Source organism: Mauremys mutica, chromosome 9 (assembly GCF_020497125.1).
Source record: "Mauremys mutica isolate MM-2020 ecotype Southern chromosome 9, ASM2049712v1, whole genome shotgun sequence".
In the NCBI taxonomy this organism is placed as follows: Eukaryota; Metazoa; Chordata; order Testudines; family Geoemydidae; genus Mauremys; species Mauremys mutica.
The window spans coordinates 5,146,501-5,170,279 of NC_059080.1; the positions used below are offsets into that span (position 1 = coordinate 5,146,501).

General features: G+C 45.3%; 1 protein-coding gene across 2 annotated transcripts in view; it reads left to right on the plus strand.

Annotated features, from left to right (window-relative positions):
• The first annotated feature begins 9,590 nt into the window (after window positions 1–9,590).
• Window positions 9,591–23,779, plus strand: part of FHL1 (four and a half LIM domains 1) — a 52,561-nt gene continuing 38,372 nt past the window's right edge. The window contains exon 1 of one of the 2 annotated variants that reach the window (XM_045031517.1): window positions 9,591–9,655. The gene's annotated coding sequence lies outside the window, so the exon portion shown is untranslated. Of the gene's footprint in view, window positions 9,656–9,778; window positions 9,864–23,779 lie in introns of those variants that run through there. The other variant, XM_045031518.1, reaches the window with a different exon arrangement.

Here is a 23,779-nt window from a genome sequence, read left to right on the forward strand (position 1 = left end):
CATTCCCAACCTCGGCGTGGGACTGCCTGAGGAAAATCTCCATTGTCTATTTTTATCAGCGACAATTTACTCCAGTAATGGCAGGGAGAGGTGTTCTCTGTATCCACAGCCTGATATGAAGTCAATCTTTCTGGCCTTGTCTATACGCAGTAGTTGCACCAATTTAACTTCAAATTATTTTGTAATTGGTTTAGTTCAGACAGTGCAAATCACTGAGTGGACCCTGTTACTTCAGTTCCAGGGCATCTTATTTCATGTTAGTTTAAGTCTAATTATTCCCAAAATGAGCCTGGTTTAAACCAATGTAAGAATGTCCACTTACCTTTTTGCTCCAGTTAAGCTAAATCAATTTAAAATTTCACACCTGATATTAAAATAGAGCAGCTTTCACATGTAGACAAGCTCTTACAGAAGGTTAAAGAGGGTTGCACTCCAAGTACCTTCAGAGCCCATTATTACAGCGCCAAGAATGCTTTAGCCAGGAAATGGCATTCATAATTTCTTTTGTGCCAAATCATCTGTAGTTTTCCCATGGCTATTTATTTTTTGTATGTGAAATAAAGCCTGTGAAAAGCACAAACAGGTTTAGTTTCTGCGTAACTATGAAACTAAAATGAATCACGCTGTTTAAAGAGCCATGGTCAAGTTGATTTGATTGGAACTAATGTGTGGGGTTTTTTAAATCCAGTTTCTGATTACGGGCTTCTGTAAATAATTTGTTATGTGATTTGTATTATTTACAGGAGGTGCAGTCAGAGACTGGATATTTTTTTTAGATCCAAACATTCTTTTTTGTAAAATGATATTTTTAGCAAAGGCTTTTTGAGCAAGGGAGACGTCGACTCCGGGGGAAAGTGAAAGGACTAGACACAAAGTGCTGTCAAGAAGTAAACAACAAAAAATAAGAATTTTCCCTCCCGTCTTTCAGCTGTAATCATCTTAGCAGTTACATTGGGTACACACAGAAATGGGTTTTTTAAGATGATGATTATGCCTCTTTAGAACCTAGCAATCGCTGATGGTGTCTCTTTTCTCCCAGGTAGATGCACCTTCCAGGAAGAGGGTCACCCATAAAAATCCTGCAATGATGAAAAGAACCTGTGAAGAGTTACAGAATGCTTTGAATTGTGTAGATGCTGCAGCCAATCTGACACCGTGTCAGTGGAGCCTTTTCCCTCAATGCACGCGTCTCTAAACTAGCATTCAGAGCCATGCTTGCCCCTCAGAGACTAGTGATCCCAGTTAATGCAGGCAGCTCCCTTATGTTTGGGTTAGGGCAATTGTGAGGTAGATAGCATGGACCAGGAGGAGTGACAAAAGAGTTGTTCTCTTTATTATCATTCTAACATCAAAGACTTTGGGGCTATTGCCGTACTTAGCAAAAGGCAGCATGGTCTAGTGGCTAGGGCTCTGGCCTGGGAGTCAGGAGGCCTGAGCTGTGTTCCTTACTCTGATACTGATCTCCTGTGTGACCCTTAACGAGTCCCTTCACTAAGCCCACGGCCAAATTTAATTATGTGAGTAGTCCCGTTAAGTCAAGTACCTTAACTACCTCACTGAATTTGGGCACTAGACCCTTGGATTACTGAGCGTGGAAGTGTGAACGCTTTTCTCATAATTAATACCAAGTTGGTTGAGATTAATAGTAAAATGTTGTTTGACTACTTAGTAAAGTGGTTGATTTTGAAAAATATCTTGGTGCCTAAAGTTCATTCATGCACAAATTCAGTGACAGTGTGCTGCAGGGGCAAATCAGACCTGCTGCTTAGTTCCTGCCCTTCTCCTTGCAGGATCAGGGCCTAAGAACTTACATCTGCCTGTCTGAGTTGGGTGTCTCCATCAAGTCTATAAATCTGACACTTTTTCCTACTTGTTGCTAGCTATCTAGATTATGATGTGGTCTCCATTACCATGGTATCTGAGCACCTTGTTTTATTTATCCTCCCAATACCTCTGTGAGCCGCATTGTACAGCTGGGAAACTGAGGTATGGCAGAAGTAAGCGACTTACCTGTGATAACCCAGGCAGTCCATGGATCAGCCTTCCTCTTTCACGCCTGTTGCTCATTTCAGTTTTCATCCCAGGTGTATTTGTTTTTCCACCATCCTCAGCTTTTGAATTGATTTGATTTTAGCTGAAGACTAAACAAAAATACATTTGTCATCCTTTGGAACCTTCTCTGTTCCAATATTCATTATACATAAGTTAGCCCCAGGTGGTACCTTGCAGCAACGTTGTCCAAAAACAAAATCTAAAGCAAAAGTTAATAAAATAGTCTGTTTAAATTTAGTTGGATGCTTGGAAGTCCTCTTTTCAAAACTGGATAATGAAGTTCGAGTGGAAATATAGACAGTAATTTATAGGCATGCTGTTAGGGTAAAGTCATACCGTAAGGCTAAAAGCAATGTATACATAGATTTTTAAATCCCTTTTCTGTGTTAACAGTAAAACTTTAGACTAATAAAACTGGTTTAAAAAAATGTCATTACCTTGTCATCATTAGTACTCTTCTTTTACTTTAACTCTTTCAGACAGGTGTAATATATAATATATAATAATAATATAATATATCTTTGCAGATAACGATCAAGAAGTGATTGGGTAATCATGGGACCTTATGATTGTCTTATGCTTTGTCTATTTTGCATATTCAAATATTTTATGGAACATTTTAATTATTCAGATAACTGAGATATTTGCTGAAACCAAGGGCCCAATCCTGCAAACATTTTAGCATGGTCCTGATCCAGCACTTATTGAAGTCAACAGAAAGACTCCAGCTGACGTCAACGGACAATTGATCACGTCCTAGGTGCGCAAGTTTATTCACTGGGGTAATCCTGTGTGTGTAAAAACTGCTCACATGCTTAAGAGTTTGCAGGATCAGGTCCTAAATTAAAGACGTTAATTACACTGGCTGCTCCCCCGCCCCCGGTTTAGTTTGTGGGGTTCTGCCAGGCATCCCAGGATTGTATAAATTGTCTTGGTCCTGCAAGCTCCTGTGGGTATCTGCTATCTTAATCTCTCCTTCTAAGCTAGGGGTTCTCAAACTTCATTGCTCCGCGACCCCCTTCTGACAAACAAAAATTACTATACGACCCCAGGAGAGGGGACTGAAGCCTGAGCCCGCCCGATCCCTGCCACCAGCTTGATAGAACCACCAATAACTAGTACCTGGTGGTTGCAGAGAAAAGCTTGAGCATGTCAATCCGAAGGGCTCAGATACCAGAAGGCAGATAAAATGAAACCCAATGTTTATTTAATTCTTAGGATTTTCAAGAAGCCAATCTCTTGATTTTTAGCACTGGAATGTGGGCAAGAGACAATTTGGCTCTGTCTAATTCACAAACGTCGTAATTTGTGGTGCATCACACAGGCATTATTGCAAACTAGCAAGGTTCTGCTAGTATCATGGTAACGTCTATTATAAACTTACATGTGACATGATTCCTTAGCTGACTGTGGGGGTGGGGTGGAGGATGGAACCTTGCTTCTCTTACCTATGCTAAAATTCAGGGCCCAAAGCATCTCCCATTGAAATCCATGCGTATTTAGCCATTGACTTAAGTGAGAGCAGAATATGGCTCTCCAGTCTCTGCTTTGCACTATCCCCAGGAAAGATGTCACCAAATTGCCTTTGTTTTACGGGCTCTATATGTCATTAAATCATAGAGAGGTCACCTGAGTATTTCCCAGGGTGAATCTATATCTCTAAAATAGGCGGAATAGTCAAGACTGAACATTGTCTTGGTAATGACACCATATAATCTTCATGATAGTAGTTCTTAGGCAGTTTAACCCCTCTCATTTGAGGATCACAACAGCCCAGTAATACATGATTTACGAGCTGTGATGCACTAGCTTAGAACAACCTGGGAAACAGTGTACTTATGTGTTTAAGCTCCATGGAAAAAGTGTGACATCACTGATGCTTTAACCACATTGCCATAAAACCAAACAACCCCACCCTTGGTCCCTGTGAGAAATGACTCTGAAATGTTTCCTTTCAGCTTTTCCAGCAAATTGCCTGCTTGGTAAATTTTGCTAATGACCTGAAAGGTAATCAGTTTGTCTCCTAGGAGTTTTGTATATGTATTTCCATGGCAGTGTGACTTAGTCCACAAATGTTGTCATGTTGGCTATCCTCCTCTTCCTGCAATAAAGAAAATGGCAGGATAGTTCAGTGGTTCACAGGTTTTATTTTGATTGTCCCTTGAGCCTGGTCGGTGTTGGATACCGACCAGGCCAAAGGGAAGGTGGTACGGTGGTTTTGTCCTGGGCAGGTTTGGTATTATAGGTAAGGTGACCAGACAACAAGTGTGAAAAATCAAGTGACTTTTTGGTGTGGGTGTGGGAGGGACAAAGTCCTTAATATTGGGATGGTCCCGATAATATCAGGACGTCTGGGCACCCTAGTTACAGGAGGTCTGAGAAATAAGGGTGAAATTCCTGAAGAAGTGCAGAGCCAAAGGGAAGTTCAGACTCTTTCTCTGAGATCTCAGGAGACCAGGGGGCAAGTGCTGCTACTTGGGGTTCCGTGTAGCACTCTGTAGAAAAGCAACTCTCTTTGCCATCTTTCCAAGCTCCAGGATTTCCAAATAAAGTGTTCTCCTGCCGTTAGCTTCTCAATGACTCAAACAACTGAATCGGTGTCAAGTCGCTCTGCTCAGAGCTCATTCTTGTTTGGCTAACAAGCCAAGGGTTCATTTGTCTCCATTTTTATTATGTTGGCCAAAAATCAGTAAACACAACGAATGATTATTTTTCGGCACCATAGCAACTCAGAGCTGTCTTAATACATCTGAAATTTACTGTGCAATTTTTACTATTTATTCCTATTGAGTATAATTCACTTACAGAGGTTTCTCTGGCATCATAGTGTATGTGAAACTGTAATAGGAAAATATTTCCTATTTAAAATTAAAAGATGATTCACCTACATGGCTTTTCTTTATTTTAGCTGTTTGCTGTCCCTCGCTAAATGAATTCATGTCTTGTCAAGAAGCAAATTAAGATCACAGGAATAGATGAATTTATAGAATGAGTGTTTAAATATTTCTTCTTGTCAGATCTATTAGCTATTTCAACTTACACAACTGCTCTCGCAGGCAGCCCAGAGCCCTTTAAATCCCCGCCGTGGAAGCCAGTGTGGTCCGGTACGGCGTACTGGCTCTTGCCGGTACTCCGTACCGGACTGTACCAGATTACTTTCACCTCTGGCTGCAGGCTTCTTGCCCAGGTATATCGCATTGCTGTAGTCCAGCTGAGAGTTGACAAAGGCGTGAATAAACGAGGCCAGGTCATTGTCTGCCAGCAAGGAACGGCATCTCCTAGCCAACTGGAGATGGTAGAAAGCATTACTACTGAATGCTGCTATGTGAGAACTTTGTGTCAGTAAGGAATTCAGGAGCGCCCCAAAACTATGGACTAAGTTGCTCAACTGTGTGTGCATCCTCAACCAAAGGAGACTGAAACATGGCTGCAAGACTCTTCAAAATGCTTTCCTTTGTCCACCAGCATCACCTCTGTCTTGCTTGGGTTCAGCTTGAGCCAGTTGATCTCATCCACGCCCTGGGACATCTTGGTGGTGTTGATATAGTCATACGTGGTGAAGGATAGGTAGAGGTCTGTGTCATTGGCATATTGTTAGCCCTAGAGTCCGTGGTGTCTGAACTGTTCAGCTAGTGGTTGTACATAGATGTTGAAAAGGGTGGGAAAGAGAATTGGGGCTTGTTGGATTCCATAAGTGAGGGGTCTGGTTGTGGAAGTGCAGTTTCTCAGCAATACTCACTGGGTGCATCCTCCGAGCTTCCCACCTGTTAACACTGGGTCTAGACAAGCTCACAGTCTGGATTCTATGTTATCGGTAGAGCAGGTTCGAATATCTTCCATGACGTTTTGATTAAATGTATTGGTTTTTACAAGGTTCAGAGCAAGCCGACCAGCGAATGACTCCACAGTGCAGTGATTAGGGTACTGCCCTGGGATGTGGAAGACTCAGGTTCAAATTCCTGCCCAATCTAGAGTGATTTGGGATGGGAAAAACTCTGCTCTGATTCAGACATGAAGTTGGATCCGGCTAGTACCCTAGCAATGAGGCTGGGATCTTGTCTGACATGACCCGAACCTGGAAAACCTCCCTGAGTTGAAAAACGCAGGGTTCAGTCTGAAAACAGATATTTTGGCACAATTTCATTTTTGTGAAAATGTTGGAAAGGCTTTTATTTTCATTCCACATTAGAATGAAAAACAAATTTTGAAACCTTGAAAATTGCTGCTAAATGGGATTGTCCTGCAGACACTGCTGGTTACCGAGTAATTTTCTTATACAGCATCTAGTGTAGATAATCTTTTGGTGTAAGTATGGAAAAAGCTATGCCAGTAGGGGAGTTCCCTGTATGTAACACTGTAAGAGTTCCAGACTGGTTCTTAGTCTGCTCATTGACCTCGCCAGCTGGGACATGCTTTCTCCAAGGGGATCGCATATCTTTCCAAATCCATTAACCAAAGGATAAGGATGCATGGCATCTGGTCTGGTCTGCACTCCTCCTGCACCCAAAATGTTCAGTGACTTCGGAAGGAATTCTGGGTGCACTAGGAATGCAGTATCCACTCCAAAATGTTTCATAGCTTTGTGACTCAGGCAGGGGCAGTAGCTGGTCTCCAGGAAACAAGGCGTTAACCTCAGCTCAGTTTGTGCAGATGTCTGTGGGGAAGGATTATAAACTGGCCGCATGGGAGACACAGCGATTGCTGTATTGGATCAGACCAGAGGTCAATATCGTCCACTGATGATGGCCAGTGCCAATCTGTTCAGAGGAAGAAATGCTGCTGGCAGTGGAGGCAGTAATGGGATAAACCGCCAATGGAGAAAGAACATAAGAACGGCCATACTGGGTCAGACCAATGGTCCGTCTAGCCCAGTATCCTGTCTTCCCACAGTGGACAATACTAGGTGCTTCAGAGGGAATGAACAGAACAGGTGATCACCAAGTGAGCCACCCAACTCCTGTCCAATAGCTAGTTTCGCTTATGCCCCAAAACTTGAACATTTACATCCCTTCCAGCGTTAGTAGGTGTTTTTTTTTATCTTATAACCCTGGATGTTCCTGTTGTCCATTTAGATGTCCAATTCTTTTTTAAAATCCTGCAAGGGTCTTGGCCGCAATGATATCTTGTGGCAGTGAGTTCCACAGGGTAATTGTCCATTGTGTGAAAAAGCAATTCCTTGTAGTAGTTTAGAGTGTGTCAACTGCTAGTTTAATGTAATTGTCCCCTTGTTCTTGTATTGTTGGGAAACGTTCCCCAACTACCAGAGAGATAATGGAGGGTATCTGTGCAGAGGCAGCCTGGGTCATAAGACTGGCATCATGCCCCAGGCTAGGGGAGTTTTCTGTTAATCTTTCTGCTTTGTTTTGACTTCTCATCAGCCAGTAATAATTGAGAAAAGCCCATTGCTGACTGCATATTTCTTTTGTTCCTGCTGAGTTATTCCACCATGTTACAAGTTACAATACACATTTTTGACCCTACAGAATGTTAAATTTCAACTAATCTATGGTATGAAAAATGTTGGTATTTCAAACGCTCGTATTTTATGTATGTGTGACAATGCTGTTCTCATAATCTGGGCCTTGAACCATCAATCATCACAACTCATGCATGTTGTCTAACATGCTAGGCATCGTTAAATCGGGACTGTGTGGGTTAGTAGACTCCGCGAAAGTCGCCTGCTTTTATGGAGAATTATAGTAAAATGAAGAAGGGCTTGGAAAATGCAAATGATACTCTGAGGAGTGTGTTTTGACAGTATGGCAATGTTTCTGTTTCCTTTTACTAGATGAACAAACATCCCTCCAGGGAAACTTGGGCCCTGATCCTTCAATGGTCCCCTGAGTCCCAGCCCTAGCCAACAGACCCCCCTGCCATCCTCTTGATTGTCAGAAGGCCCATGACTCCCTGTGGCACTGGAAAAGCTTTTTCAAAAGACAAATGAAACACTAAGTTCCATGCACCCTGCCACCCAGCAAAATGAGATCCACAAAGGGAAGCTTTCACAAAAGTGAGCACGACAAATGTATTTTTATAGCCCAACTTGGGTGAAAGGCAAGTAGATAACAAGCAGAATAAATAGCAAAAAGCAAATGTCGATGTTTTCAGATTTAACGATCAAAGGTGGTGTCAGTAACATGGGTAAGGAGATTTGTTTAAACAGACACACTCTTTTTTAACCTGATACTGTTCCTTTTAATGAGCTAAGTATACCATTTGAAATAATATCCCTTTTTCTCAGAGTTCTGTTTATGCTGTACTCTCTTTAGTCTGGATTTGTTCATTCCCTACAGGCTTCTTACTTAAACAACACATATTTCTCTGTCCTGGAAACTCTGAATACCAATCCAAGGATGAAACATAATGCAACTGAACCATCAGTAAAAACTTTAGTGTATGTTTAGATGGGCAGCAGAGGCTGATGGCTGAGTCAGATCAATTCCCCTCAGAGAGGGAATACGCTGTTTGTTTGCACTGCATCTCCTTGCAAAACAGTGCTAAGAAAATAAGTACATGGGAATAGTACAAAATTAATGTATTCCAGTTCTAGTGGGACCGATGGGTTTGACTCCTACTGAATTAGCTAAATGGTCCCTAGCGTTATGGCCAATGTTCCTGTGCTACCTTGCTGAATAACCAACCTCAAATCACGCGGCCTGGGCACAGATGGTGAGACTGTGTCTGTTAAATACACGGACTCTGTTTAATGATATTTAATGCCTGTTACTGCATCCCGGGCAGACACGTACACCAGCAAGTCCCGCCAATATTCTGTGGCAAGCAGGTACACAGCAGCGCCCAGCGGTGGGATGGGCTTCAAGGCTGGCTAACTTCCCCGATCCGGCCGGATGATAGGTCAGCAGTAGGGTGACCAAATGTCCCGATTTTATAGGGACAGTCCCGATTTTGGGGTCTTTTTCTTATATAGACTCCTATTACCCCCCTCCCCCATCCTGATTTTTCGCATTTGCTGTCTGGTCACCCTAGTCAGCAGGGAACCTGTGTGACTTGGGGTCAGGCCCGACTGCCACTTGATTTGTCTTGTGGTAGCATCTAGACCCCCTAGGCAGGGAGCAGGCCCCCACTGTGTCAGGTGCTGTACACAGGCAGACCTAGCTTGCTTTCCTGGGTCGCTGCTCCTGGAGGCTTCTCTGGCTACACCCAGTTTAAGCCTGCAAGGAGGCCCCTGCTCCTCCCACCCAGTGCCCCCACTAGGGGGTCCCCTCCTTGCCCCCCCATCTAAGGGTCACTGACCCCTGCTTGCAGCCTGCGCTCCCCCCACCCCCCGCGGCCAGGGGGAGCCTGCTCAGAGCGGTCCCCTCCTTAGCCCTGCGCCTGGGGGGTGCAACCAGCCCGCCCCGCGCGCGTGCACACACCCCCCCCCCGCCCAGGGCTGCCCCGCGCCCTCTGCAAACCCCGGGGCTCCCCGCGCGCGCCAGGGGCGGCACCCGGCCCAGAGCAGCCGCGCGCCTCCCATCCGCCCCCCCCCAGCGCCCTGCCCTGCCCTGGCTCCGCGCTCCCCGGCGCTCAGTCCGCCGCCGCCCTCCTGCAGGCAGCCGCCGCCGCGCGCCGCTCCCGGGCTCCGCCGCCAGCCGCTAAGCAGGTGCGCGAGTCTCTCCCCCTCTAGCATCTCCCCAGGGCTGCGGGAGCGGGGCAGGGGCGGCCCGCTGCATCCCCGCCGGCCGGGCGCGCTGGGGCAGGGGCTGCGGAGCGGGGAGGTTTGCTGCCTAGGCTGGCTCGGGTCTTCCCTGCAAAGACTCCTCCGGGCAGGCGGCTCCTCCAGCAGGAATCACCGGGGAGGCTCCGTGCTGGTGGGTTTGCTGCGCTTCTCCCCGTCTCCCGCTGCATCCTTCTTGGCTCCCAACTCAGGGCAGCCTCTGCCCAGGCGGCAGCGTTGCAAGCCCAGATCGCGTTTGTTGGGGGTCAGGCTTTCCCGTGATGTGACAGTTAAATTGTGTGTTTAGCAGGCATTTCAACCTGCTGCTTTGCAGCAATGCCTTGCACCTAGGGCTGGCTCCCTTCGTTTCTGTAGGAAGGGGGCAAAAGGGTACATCTAATCACGGTGTGTGGGGGGGACCCCAAACCCATTGTTTTTCCAGGGATGGTATGATAATTGGGGTTTTTTAGATACAGGGTAATGCAGCCGAGTGAAACCTGGAAGTAAGCGGTGAAAACTAGCCCTGGTTATATATGTGACTATATAATTGCGATGCTAATGCGGGTAATAGTTTTAAAAAGTCAGTGTCTGTTGTACCCCGCTTTCTGCTCCGCACTTATGGAGGTAGATACTTACACAGTCCTGCTAATTGGAGACATGTTCATGGCTTTCATCCTGCAGACACATCTGGGAATAACTTTACACCTAGGCAGTATAGTCCTAGGCGAATTGGTCCCCGGATATTAGAGACAAGGCTTGTCATCTTGACTTCAAGGGGATTACTCCCATGAGTAAAATTATTCACAGATGTATTTGCAGTTTTGGGGCCTCTATTTCCAGTCTTACTAAAGTGTGTTAATGAATATGATTTCTGTCTTGTTCACATTTTATGGCTGCAGCATCATGTTTTGCTCAGGAGTGCAAGTATGAGTTTGTTTGCCGTCTAGAAATTGATCTTGTGGTTGTGTTAATCTATAACCAACTTAATTTGAATTCATCAGACTCTAGCCTGTAACAAGAACATTAATAAGTCAGACTAAAATGGTTTGTTCACTGATCTGTTTTTTTACCTTCATTCTGAAAAGTTCTTACTAAGAGGTGGATGTTTACAGAAGAGGAAATTGATTAAATTGTTAAGCTGTGATATGTGCAAACCACCTCTGAGTAAATAGATGATACATGTAACCAAATATGGCTTCAGAATTTATAACTTCTAAGTTGTTTTTTTAAAAGAAGTGAGACAACAGCCTTTTTCCCCCCAAGTCTGCATTCCTGAATGCAGCCCAATTCCAAATTTCTGCTCAAAAGCTTCAGTAAATAAAAATTCAATCTTGTGCAATAACTGCTAAAAAATGCAATAAGGGGATTCTACAGCTAACATCATACATGCAAAAATAAAAAGCCAATGGAACCAAAGAATGACTTGTTCAGTTCTCAGCATGAATCTGTTTAGGCTTGCGTGCCAATTCTGGGCCTGATGGTGCAGTCCATTTCTTATCCACACTACCATTGTCTTCACTGGGAGATTCGGCTGAGCCAGGACTGTTGGGCTCTTTACGTGTTTCTACAGAAGTGCTATTTTTTGCAGTGAATTATGGCGACCATCCATATATGCTGGTGCAAGTCTCCCAAAGAGTGTAAATATTGGCAATTGTCCAGAAAAGAGATAATGTGTACGGTTTTCAAGCTCTTGAAAATAAACACACTAAAATCTGTCATTTATTTTGGAAACTGTCTCTTAATTGAACCATCCCCACCTACATTCTCCAGCTGTGTGGCATGAACAAGCTCAGTAGATGTGTCATTGATGTAGCACTGAACAGCTGGATACTACAGTAATAGGCTTGCCTGGGACTGATGCTGATCTGAATTTTAGGGCAGTACTTTATAAATTGTTATGTACAGGTCTGTCTCATCTTACGCTGGGGTTACATTCCACAGTCAGCACGTAAAGCGAAAATCACATATAGTCAAAATTACATTAGTGTAATGGCGGGTGGAATTGCCCTACAGAAACAGTATTTAAATTGTTATTTTTCTCTTTTTGTTTTTTGTTTTTTTTTCTTGTTTTTGCCGACTGTGTAAAGCTGAAATTGTGCATGTTAAACGCGCCTAAGATGTGACAGACCTGTATCTGTTTTGAGGTACTGCTGACCCACCAAACCCCATCGCACTAGGGACTGTAGAAAGCTATAACAAATGTACACTTTTTAAAAACTCCCTCTCTCGCCAAGAAACTAATGTTTTGGGCTCTGAATGCTTACGTTAAAAGGGGCTTATTCCATCTTAGGGTGTACAGCTCCCAGCGCTATTTCTGTGTTACATGTGAATTGCCAAGAAACTTGTGTCCTTTAGAAAGGACTTCAGGGTTCTGAAGGCTGTGGCCACCCTTCCCCTGAAGTTACTCAGAAACAATCATTACAGGTACCACTAATGTGCTGTGTTTGTACTGCGCCTGCTGGCTTGTGGTGCTGATCTGGGACTGTGGATTCTAGACTACACTGCAATATGGATCTCTAATGCTGCAGGCTGGATATGGTCTTGGAGCCTAGATTGTACCCTCCCATCAGCAATAACTTAGGCTACCGATGCACTTTTAGGCTGGGATTTTCAAAGGTGTTTCCATGGGATTTAGGCACTCAATTCCCCTTAAGTTCCTTTGAAAACTCCAGCCTTAATCACTTGAGTTATAGTCCTTTGCTGAAGTTTTAATATCCTAGGTGGCACATTATTCTCTCAGCACTTTCCACTAAAGCCCTGCAGCGGAACTGGGATCCCATGGGTCGGTCCCACAGGACCCACTGCCATAATAGCAGAAGAGGGTAAAATGTACTTTATTGCGGGTGGGATTGAGTGGGGGGAAAAACAACAGACAGTGGTAATTTGCAAGAAAGCACTAAATCTCTTGTCAGTTTGCTGCAATTCTATTTATGACAATGTAAATCAAGTTTTTCTTTTTTTTTTTAAATAAAGTTTTTAATACTTACATTTAAGCAAGGAATATAAAGAGATTTACTGTCTATTATAGCAGGAGTTAAAGTATTTTTACATGGTTTAAGCAAGATTTGTTTTATTCTTTTAGTGGTAAAACTTGTGTCTGAATTCTGTATATATTTATATAATTTTTTTAAAAATAACATAGGGGAATCTGTCTCTTTTGTGGGATCTAAGGTTTTTACAGGTGGAAGTGGGATAAACAATGCAGGAGCAGGTGGGAGTGGGTATTGCGGAGTGGGATTTAAAAAACAGTCCTGCAAACTGCTCTACTTTCCACTCTCATTGTGATGGACACACACTGAACTCACAACACAGGTGCATATTACCATGCGCATTTCATACGTGGAGAAACTGAGGCATAGGCCAAACAATGAGTCCATTTCAGAGCTGGCATTAAAGGAGACTGTGTTGCCTCTTACAGCAAGTTGAGCCGAACTGAACTGAATAGCCAGTATGTAGCTGGAATCAGGGTGGACCCACAGCTCTGGATCCTACGTGCCACAGGAGTTCTAGGGAACAGCATTTGTATCACGCCAGGATATTGAAAAGTTACCATGTGGCATCCTGTTGAGATGCAAACATTGCAGCATCGCCCCCTGCCCTTGTTTAAGGTGACCCTGGGTCAGTGCGTTGGCAGCTTTGAAAGCATACCTCTTATCCCCCCATGCTCCTAGCCCAGAGACTTCTCCAGAGCTCCTGTAGTTGTGTATAGCACGTAAAAGCAGTGATGTTTTGTGTCACTCTACGCTGTATTTATGTAACTGTTGGATACATGGCTGCATTTTTGTTTGCAAAGGTAATGGAAGTACTTTTGTTATTGTAAACCTTACCAAATTGGGGCTTGTGATTTTGCCAAAGGAGACATTTTATGCTTTACAAACAAAACCGTTGAGTTCACGTTATTGATGTGTTTCATCTAGTTATAAAAGAAGGGGCTGGAGGAAACCACAACAGAAATGTCTAAGTTCAGTCGCGCCCGTTCTGATTTTGGCAGAGTGACTGTGGGAGGAAGAAACACGTCATGTTTCATTTAGATTACTTTGATTTGGAAAGGAATTTTAACCAGATGTCTCTTGAGATGCCTGGATTCTGCAGGATTAAATGTTCAGATAAAATGCATGTTTCTATTTTCACCGCATATTTCTGGAGGGCGGTGCCATATTCTAGCCTTGATCCAACTGTCCCTGCTTCCACAGCATTGCATCTGAAGCCAGTAGATGTTTGCACAAGTAAGGGCTGTCACCCCTTTACCCCCATATATACTGAAATCATGTCATTTCTGGACCAATAAAAGCACAATATGATTTCACCTGGAGTTAGAACTCTCAAAAGTCACCTTGCAACTGGGGGTGTGATTTTGTGGGAGGAAAGATTGCCTAGTGGTTAGGGTGCTGTGCTCAGGCTTGGGAGACTTGACTACAAGTACCTGTTCCACCAAAGACTTTCTGTGAGACCTTGGGCAAGGGATGTAGCTTCTCTGGGCCCTCAGCCCCCACCCCCGCTGGGGATAATAGCCCTTCCCTACCTCACAGGGAAGTGGTGAGGTTAAATTAAAAATTGTGGGGTGTTCAGATGCTGTGGGGATAAGGGCCAGATAGGTACCTAAGCTAGCTAGGTTCTGCAAAGCTGTGAATGCCCCCAACTGCTGTTGCCTTTGAGGGAACATAGAGGTGCCCAGCAGGTTTGGACTGCAGATTCCCTAAGGCCCTGAGCCTGCAAAGACTTATGCATGTGCTTAACTTTACACCCCACGGGTTGTCTCATTAAGTACGTGCTTAAGTCTTGCGTGATTGCAGGTTAGCAAAAATAAGCTGCTTACCAGAGATCTGAACTCTGGGGGAAAAGCCCCTCTGGATTCTCACTTGGCAAAGCTCACCCACTTCCTGGGTCAGTGTGAAAAGCAAACCTGGAAGCTGCCAATGTGTATGCACTAATGTTTGGTGAGTCAGATACTTTTTCTGAGAACAGCCAAATGTTTACTTTCCTTTACCTTGGAAATTTATGCCATGAGCTAATTAAAGTTGCAGGACTTTCCCTACTAATAGAAATTCACTTTCACATCCCGGGCCCTGTTCTGCAGCCCCTGCATGTGGCGAGCTCCTGTAGAATTTAACCGTTTGCGGGATCAGGCCTCAGCTGGAAAGTGAATGACACAACTGCGCTTTCCAATTATTTTCTCCTCTCACGGGCTTTTACTGCTATTTCGACGCACTGAATGATTTTGCTACTTTGCACTTTCCCATAAGCTAAATACATCAATCTATATTCCTTAAAGAGGAAACTGAGCCCACCCCAACTGCTTCACGTTAAAATCAACTTCCTGACCCAGTTGCCTTCATCCTCCATGTGCACCCTCAGTTGTGTGTGTGCTGCTTTGTTATTGTAGGATTGCTAATTGTTTTGGGGCAGTGGGCATTGATTAAAAACCCGATACAGCGAGGCATTAAATGACCCCAGAACAATGCAAACACCAAGAATTAAGGGCCCAGTCCTGGGCACTGCAAATCCCTTTGCAGTCAATTTATTCAATAGGAGTTGTGGTGGCTCAGTACCACTTTGGGGGTGTACGGCCCCTTGCGGATTTGGCGCTTTAATGGCCTTTTGCAGATCCATAAGATAAAGCTATGAGAAATATTGGCCCTAATTAGTTGGACGGCTAAGCTGGTGAAAAAGGGTTTAAATGAGCAGAGGGGCTGTCTGCAAAGCCCCCCATCTGCAGCTTGTTCTTGCTTCCCATTTAGTAAATGTTTTACCCCTTCTGCAGACTCCACTTGTCCAGCTCATTGGCCTTAGAAGCTATATCTGCCCCAGTGCTTATTTTGTAATGAAAGAGGTGCCAGGGCTCAAGCAGTTTTTTTTACTTGCTAACTGATGTGGCAAGCCCAGAGGCGCCGGGGCTGTGACCTGCCACGCGCCAGAGGCGCCGGGACTGTGACCTGCCACGCGCCAGAGGGGTTGGTAGCAGACTGCGGAAAGAAAGCGTGTTCCTGTGTACATGTGCACTTTGCAGGTATCCAGAATGCAGTCTCCCTTGCTGAATGTCTATGACTTGCACTTGTGCCGGCATTTATCTGCTGATGGACAAACTCAAATCCAGTTCAGAAAATCAAAACACAGGCTAAAATTTAGTGTGGGATCAAAAGACAATCAGATATTGATGCATACCTCTCAGCCCGCTGTGCCCAATGCAGGACACAACGTGTAACAAAGACCAAAAATGAGGCTCACCAAAATATTCAAGCAGGAAATATATCATGCCGTGTGCTTCACCCCTTTTTAGTGTGTATAGCTCTCTCTCGCCCATGAGTGTTTATTTCTAATATAAATGGTTTCAACAGTAGAAGCGAGGAGACAGCAAACTGGCACGGAACTTAAGTAACTTTACATAAGAATGGGCATACTGGGTCAGACCAAAGGTCCATCTAGCCCAATATCCTGTCTTCCGACATTGTCCAATGCTAGGTGCTTCAGAGGGAATGAACAGAACAGGTAATCAAGTGATCCATTCCCTGTCGCCCATTCCCAGCTTCTGGCAAAACAGAGGCTAGGGACACCATCCCTGCCCATCCTGGCCAGTAGCCATTGATGGACCTATCCTCCATGAACTTATCTAGTTCCTCTTTGAACCCTGTTATAATCTTGGCCTTCACAACATCCTCTGGCAAGGAGTTCCACAGGTTGACTGTGCGTTGTGTGAAGAACTTTGGGATTAAACTGAGAGGCACTTGAGAGGCATGTGCTGGTGTTTAATGGCACATTTGCACAATAAATACTTTACAACCAAATTAATTGTGGACAGGGTGAACTGCAAAGCTAAAATGTGACTGAAGTCAATCCTGACTTCTACACTCAACCTTCCCTGCTGACATGGCAGAGCAGGGCCCATAGGAGCATGTTTTAGCTAATTTTTTTTTAAGTATTTTGTAAAACCCTTCTGGTTCACCGCATCGTTTTGTGACATCACATAATACCATGGTTCTAATGATATAGTGACTGGCATCCGTGATACCTAGACTGATGCATTCTGGGATAGGAAGTACCAAAGGGATTTAATGAAAAAGGGCAATGGAAGAGTTCTGTCTGTGCTGAAATGTTCCTGTGGTCTAGTTGGGGTTGGGGAGAGAAGAGGGGAAGGGGGCATTCAGCACAGAAATCTAGATACACCCCATTTTCATGGGAGCTTTGTTGTTTTCCTTAAATAAGACAAGTGGCTTGGTTGATGCATGAATTTGTTTGCATCACACTAGAATTTAAACAGCCGAGAATTCTAGCCAGTTGCTGTTAAGTGTCTGTGGCATAATTGTCCGGGCAGAAGCTAGAAACCACTCAACAGAGCCCCAATGCCTACCTCAAAAACAGTGTGCTGGCGGTCGGCCTTGCTGCTCTCCAGTGAAACGCATCCCTGTTCCCTCCCCCCCGATGCTCGTTGATTGGCTACCAAGCTGGGATCTGGCTTTGGAATCTTCCCCACTACTCTGATTTGGGGACGATCAGTCTTTGGGTGCTTCCATCAGTCTCAGGCCAACTCCCCACTTCCTACTATGAGTAGCCATAGAAGGCACCAACACTGTAGCTTATCCATGGATGAAGGGAGATTGGAGTAGGAGGGAAGAATTAATGCAGTTTCCTTTAAAGAAAAGCCCAAAGTTGTGGGAACCATTCAAACTTGGCAGGATTATCAGCAAACAGTCACTATTTGTTTAACTTGGGACTGGCTGTCCCTGTCAACTACTACCCTATCAGCCACCTTCTTTATCTGTTTTTTACATGAAAAATCAGATGAAATTTGATAAGGACAAATGCAAAGTACTCCACTTAGGAAGGAACAATCAGTTGCACACAGGGCCGGCTCCAGAGCCCAGCGGGGCAAGCACCCGCCTGGGGCGGCCCTTTCCCGGGGGGGCGGCAGGCTGGGTCGGCAGACCTGCCGCAGTCATGCCTGCGGGAGGTCCACCGGAGCCCCGGGACGACCGGACCTGCCGCAGGCATGACTGCGGACGGTTCGCTGGTCCCGCGGCTAGGCTGGACTTCCTGCAGGCATGCCTGCGGCAGCTCAACCGGAGCCGCCGGATCAGCGGACCCTCCGCAGTCATGCCCGCAGGAGGTCCGCTGCTCCCGCGGCTCCGGGGCGCCTCCCGGGCATGACTGCTTGGGGCGGCCAAATTTGTAGAGCCGCCCCTGGTTGCACACATGCAAAATGGGAAATGACTGCCTAGGAAGGAGAACTGCAGAAAGGGATGTGGGGCTCAGAGTGGATCACAAGCTAAATATGAGTCAACAGTGTAACCCTGTTGCAAAAAAAGCAAACATCATTCTGGGATGTATTAGCAGGAGTGTTGAAAGCAAGACACGAGAAGTAATTCCTCTGCTCTGTGCTGATTAGGCCTCAAGTGGAGTTCTGGATTCTGGTTCTGGATGCCACATTTCAGGAAGGATGTGGACAAATTGGAGAACGTCCAGAGGAGAGCAACAAAAATGATTAAAGGTCTAGAAAAGAGGCCCTATGAGAGAAAATTGAAAAAACTGGGTTTGTTTAGTCTGGAGAAGAGAAGACCGAGAGGGGACATGATAACAGTTTTCAAGTACACAAAGTTTTTACAAGGAGGAATGAAAAAAATGTTTCTGTTAACTTCTGAGGATAGGACAAGAAGCAATGGGCTTAAATTGCAGCTAGGGCAGTTTAGGTTGGACATTAGGAAAAACGTCCTAACTGTCAAGGTAGGTAAGCACTGGAATACATTGCCTAGAGAGGTTGTGGAGTCTCCATCACTGGAGATTTTTAAGAGCAGGTTAGACAAACACGTGTCAGGGATGGTCTAGATAATACTTAGTCCTGCCATGAGTGCAGGGGACTGGACAAGAAGACCTCTTGAGGTCCCTTCCAATCCTGTAATTCTATGATTCTGTAACCATTCGAGCAAAGACTAAGCACGACCCACTTTGGGGCTTTCCCTAGCAGCCTTACCACTCATAATCTTCCCAGCCTTTTGGCAGTCTGCAATGACTTCTCTTTTGTACCCTCTTTTCTGCATCTCCTTGTTTAAATCTCAGTTTTCATTTTTCTCTCTCTGTTTCAAGAAGAAAGAATGATAACGGCTGGCTCACCAATACCATTTATACGTCCCTTAGTGGTCTTCTATTCAAGCGCTGCCTGGATCCAGACTTGCTGACGGTAGTTTATGAGATATAAATCAATATGAGCTATAAATCAAAGGCGTTTGCTGTGTTTGAGTCCTAGATCAGATTATTTATGGATATATATGGGCCAGCTAACTTCTGTGTGTTTAGAGAGTCCAGGTGGGCGAGGTAAGATCTTTTATTGTACTATTTGTTCAGAAGGATTTAACATTTCCTTTTGGCTGTCGGACACAAAGATTACCCTGTAATCTTGTTCAGATACAAGGAATGCAATGTAATGAATTGAATATAGGTTATTTGCTACTATATATATGAGATCATGGCAGGGTTATGTTGTCCCCCCATACTCCTTTGAGGTGAAACTACACGGCAACTTTATTAACAGGAAGAACAGCCTGTTGTTTATAATATCGAGAAACACCAGCAGATGTAGCTCTGTCAGTTCAGGTACCTTACGTGTTCTGATTTTACTCTTTGCTTTTTGCTGGGCCTGTGGGCAGGGCCCCGCGGTCACGGTTCTGCACGTGTGTAGCGGAGCCCACTAGTCAGTTGTCTGTCTTGATTTTTAGGTTTGTATTTAATAATTTAACTTGGAGCAAGTCATCCTGGAAAAGCTCAGCTCAGCTTAATGGTCACCATTGAAGGTTCTCTTATAGTGTTCCATCACCTACAGGCAGATACCTTCTCTAATTTCACCAGTCAGTATTGGTAGAGTCCTGTGAAATATTTCATATGCAGAGATTTATTATTTTACTCCTAGTGTATGGAGACCTCTGCGCAATCATCATCTCCTGTTTCGAGTCTGCTGATTTGTTCTGAATTGCAAAATATCAGTACAGTTCCTTTGTTTGCTAGATTTTCCACCCCCCTCATAGCTATATTTTAAACAAATACATAAAAATATAAATAATTGTACCAATCTTGGATATTTCCTAAGAGGTTTTATATATCAAAGCTGAAGCTGTGAAATAATCCAACTCTCCTTACTCAGATCATGCCAAGCTCATAGGTGGCCAAACAGATTACAGAGAGCTAAATCATCACCGTCACATTCCTGTGTCCACCTTCGGTCACATCCAAGGCCCTGTGTCCTTGGGAGATGGTTGGATCTAAATTCTGTGGCATTTGGAGCAGCAGAATGGAAATCTTGTGACAGCTTCATTTACTTTTTTTTAAAAGAAAAGTTGCCGTGAAAATGAATAGCTGTCAGTGCAGCATCCCCTTGTGCTAGTTATTTGGGTGTTTTTGAATCTCCCCCACATTTTCAGTGCTCAGTGTCAGCAGATCTTTGTACTGGCAATGCATGACGGTGTTGTGTAGACGTTGCCAAGGGTGAAGCGATAGGTTTGGCAGCTCAGTAGCAGACAGAGCTTTTGAGACTTGGGGAGGCATGAGAAGCAGTTTGGAATTGTTCCCATTAGCTGTATGTTCCTGCTGAAGTGTTGACATTTCTGTTGTAATCTTTAGGTTTTAGAGTTAACACCATGTTGAGATGAATGAGGCTGTTCGTGGTTCTTATTGATAATGATTCTGATTCAGGAAAACATCACTGCACTGGTTTACCTTCGCTTCTTGTTTCAAGGTTACTGTAACAACTATTGTCTATTGCTTCGCCTAGAATTGTGGGAGACTCTTGAGCCTGCTTCTCCTTACCTTTACACCAATTTAAATAATGAGTAACTCCATAGTGGTCACTGGGGTTACACCAATATAAAACCAGTATAGGTGGCAGGCCTGGGAATTAGAATTCAGGTTTCTTGACTTTTAGGTCTGGCCCCAATTCAGCCAAATACTTAAACATGTATTTAAGCACATCGGTGGCACTTAAGCACATGCCTAAGTGCTTTGCTGAATAAGTGTTTTTTTGAATACCTACTCCAGGGCTGGAGGTAAAGGAAACAACCTTTTCTTCAATTTCAAAAGATAAGAATGGCCTCTCCATTTAGAAATGAACATTGGAGGGATTCATTTTGCAGGATCTTTTAGAATTTTAGACTTCTGGATAGAGCTGGTCAGGAAATGTTTTTCTGTCCTGCAGATATTTTGATGGGGGAAAAAATTAATTATCAGAAATTCTCTATAAAACTTTTCAGGTTTTGGTTTGAAAACTGAATGCTTTTGTGGTTCCTGAAAGTCTAAAAGGTCAGGCAAGTTGGGTAAAATTTTTGGTTTTACTGAAGATGTTTATCTGACCATCCAATGATTTTCAGTTTGCCGAAAACTGATTTATTTATTTTTTGTGGTGAAAAACCTGATTTTTATTTTTATGGAAAATGGACATTTCCTAAAGAAATTTCCTTTTGATGGAAAAGCCATTTTTGTTGAAAAAATATTTTTAATTAGAAATTTCATCCAGTTCTGCTTCTGGGACTGGCAGAATGGACACATTTCTTTTGACTCTTTTTTGAATGCCACGTGCTGGAGACTATAACATGCTAAATACACTGGAGTAAGTCAATTGATCCCCTCCCCCACTCCCCAGTGGTGTTACTGCTGATGTATTTTTGGAGAAGTCATGCAACTGATCTGTGCCATAATTTTTCCACCTGTAAAATGGGTATGATATTTATTTCCTACTTTGTAGGGCATTAGGGTCTGCAAAGAGTTTTGAGATCCCTGGGTAGAAAATGCTGTACAAGTAAAAATGCTTATTATTATTAAAATATCATGAAACTTACTAGAGGAAGATTCTGTCCCTTCCAGTTGTTTATCTGGGATGGGGCAGCGTAGCAGTATGGATTTTGGGGCATATATGAACTAAAGCCAAGTCTTGCGCCTGCTTTTCGGCTGTTGCATGTCATCTAGGTCGTGTTGTGCCACATGCTTGAACTCCTGGTTGCCTTAGATCTGCAGTACCAACATGTCCCATCTCCATAGAAATTACTCTTAACACCGTCTTAGGTTGTGCAATTTATTAGGCTAGGTCGGTGCTATAATGTAGTGAAACGTTCTGTGTATTTTTCTACACATTGAGACAAACCACTAATATATCTATTATAAACCAGCGCGTCATTTGTTTTGGTAACCGGGGTGATTGCCCAGTGCTGATTGAACTAGGCTCTGAGCTCCTCTCTCTAACAATACAGTGCGCTTGAGCTGGTGCGGCCGGATGACCAGAAAGCCAGTCCCTTGCCAGCCGTAACACACTGCGATAACCAGACATTCGGAGAGCTATGCAAGCCATTGTGCTACCTCACTTTGGCCCAGTGCCTGCCCCAAGGGGTTATCACGCTAAACAGGCAATGATCCAAGCAAAGGCTGGGAGGGAAGGAGGGAGGTGACTGGAAAATGCCCAGCTAAAATGGGTTTGAGCTGATGTTAGGTGTGTGTCTTGTTACGGTCAACTAGCTTTCTTTCCTTCTCCCTTCCTACCAGCCCTCTGTCTTCCCCTCTCTCCGCATACCCCAGCCCCGCTGCCTTGCCTCTGCTTCCCCTTTCCACCTTTCCCACCTCCTGGGGTTTATACAGTTCGTTATGGGGGGGAGTGGGACAGCCAGCGGCATGGAGCCCATGTTCCCGAGAATGGCTGCAGGCTGGGTGTGTGTTGCGGGGGACAGGGAAGGGGTGAGGAGGGCTTCCACATGGCCTCCTATCCTCCTGGCATTGTCAGCTCCTGCTAGTCACGCCCTCATCCCCTTGGTGGGTGGGACACAGAGGGGACTATTTGGTTCAAAGCTACCATTAGCCCTTCCCAGGTGACCTCTCAAGTCTGAGGCTTGGTCTACACTAGAAACTTTTGCCGGTATAAATCCACACCCTTGAGCAGCCCAGTTATACCGACCTAGCTCCAAGTGTAGACAGAGCTGTGTCGGTAGGAGGGCGTCTCCCCTCGACATTGCTCCTGCCTCTTGGGGAGGTGGAGGGCCTGTGCTGACGGGAGACGCTCTCCCGTTAGCGTAGTGAGCGGCTTCACTGAGCGCTCAGCGGTGTGCTGCAGCCCTGTGAGTGCAGACCAGCCCTCTTTGAACTCGGACACCCATCCCCAGACCTGCTAGAGCGTAGCGCCGACCCCTGAGACGTAGCCGCAGGCAGACTGCGCCTTGCTAGGTGTGGATGTCAGGCACAAGTATGTAGGCAGACTTACTCGAACCGTGAACTCATCGGAACCGGCACATGCTGGTGGAAACAGGACCAGGCCAATGAGCAGCAGGGGAAAATGGGAATTTAAATGACTATAGATCGTTAGCACACATCTTAGTAGGGAGCAGCACAACAGCAGGGCGTGGGGAGGGGAAGGCATCTGCCCGTCATCGACCCATCCAGCTGCGACAGTGAAGGAGTGAGGAGCCGTTTAAAAAATGCCTTTCACAGGGTGCGTGTGCAATCGGAATCCTTCCCGCACTGTCAGAGGTCACTTACGGGATGGGTGAGGTTCTGCCGTCCCTGTCTGGCCTGGGCCTGGCCTGGGTCTGGCCTCCAATTCGGAGCTCATTGAAATATGTTGTCCTAGGACAGGAGTGGCCAACCTGAGCCTGAGAAGGAGCCAGAATTTACCAATGTACATTGCCAAAGAGCCACAGTAATACGTCATCAGGTCCCCATCCGCTGCCTCCCTCCAGCCCCTAGCGCCTCCCGCCCACCAGCAGCCCCACCAATCAGCACCTCCCCCTTCCTCCCCTCCCACGCCTCCTGCCCGCTGCAATCAGCTGTTTTGCAGTGCGCAGGAGGCTCTGGTGGAGAGGGGGAGGAGCGAGGGCATGGCAGGCTCGGGGGAAGGGGTGGAGTGGGGGCAGGGCCTGGGGCAGAGCCAGGGGTTGAGCAGTGAGCACCCCCCGGCACACTGGAAAGCTGGCACCTGTAGCTCCAGCCTCGGAGTCAGTGCCTATGCAAGGAGCCGCATATTAACCTCTGAAGAGCCGCAAGCGGTTCCGGAGCCACAGGTTGGCCACCCCTGGCCTAGGAGGCAGTCATTGCCGTTGCATGCACAATAAGCCA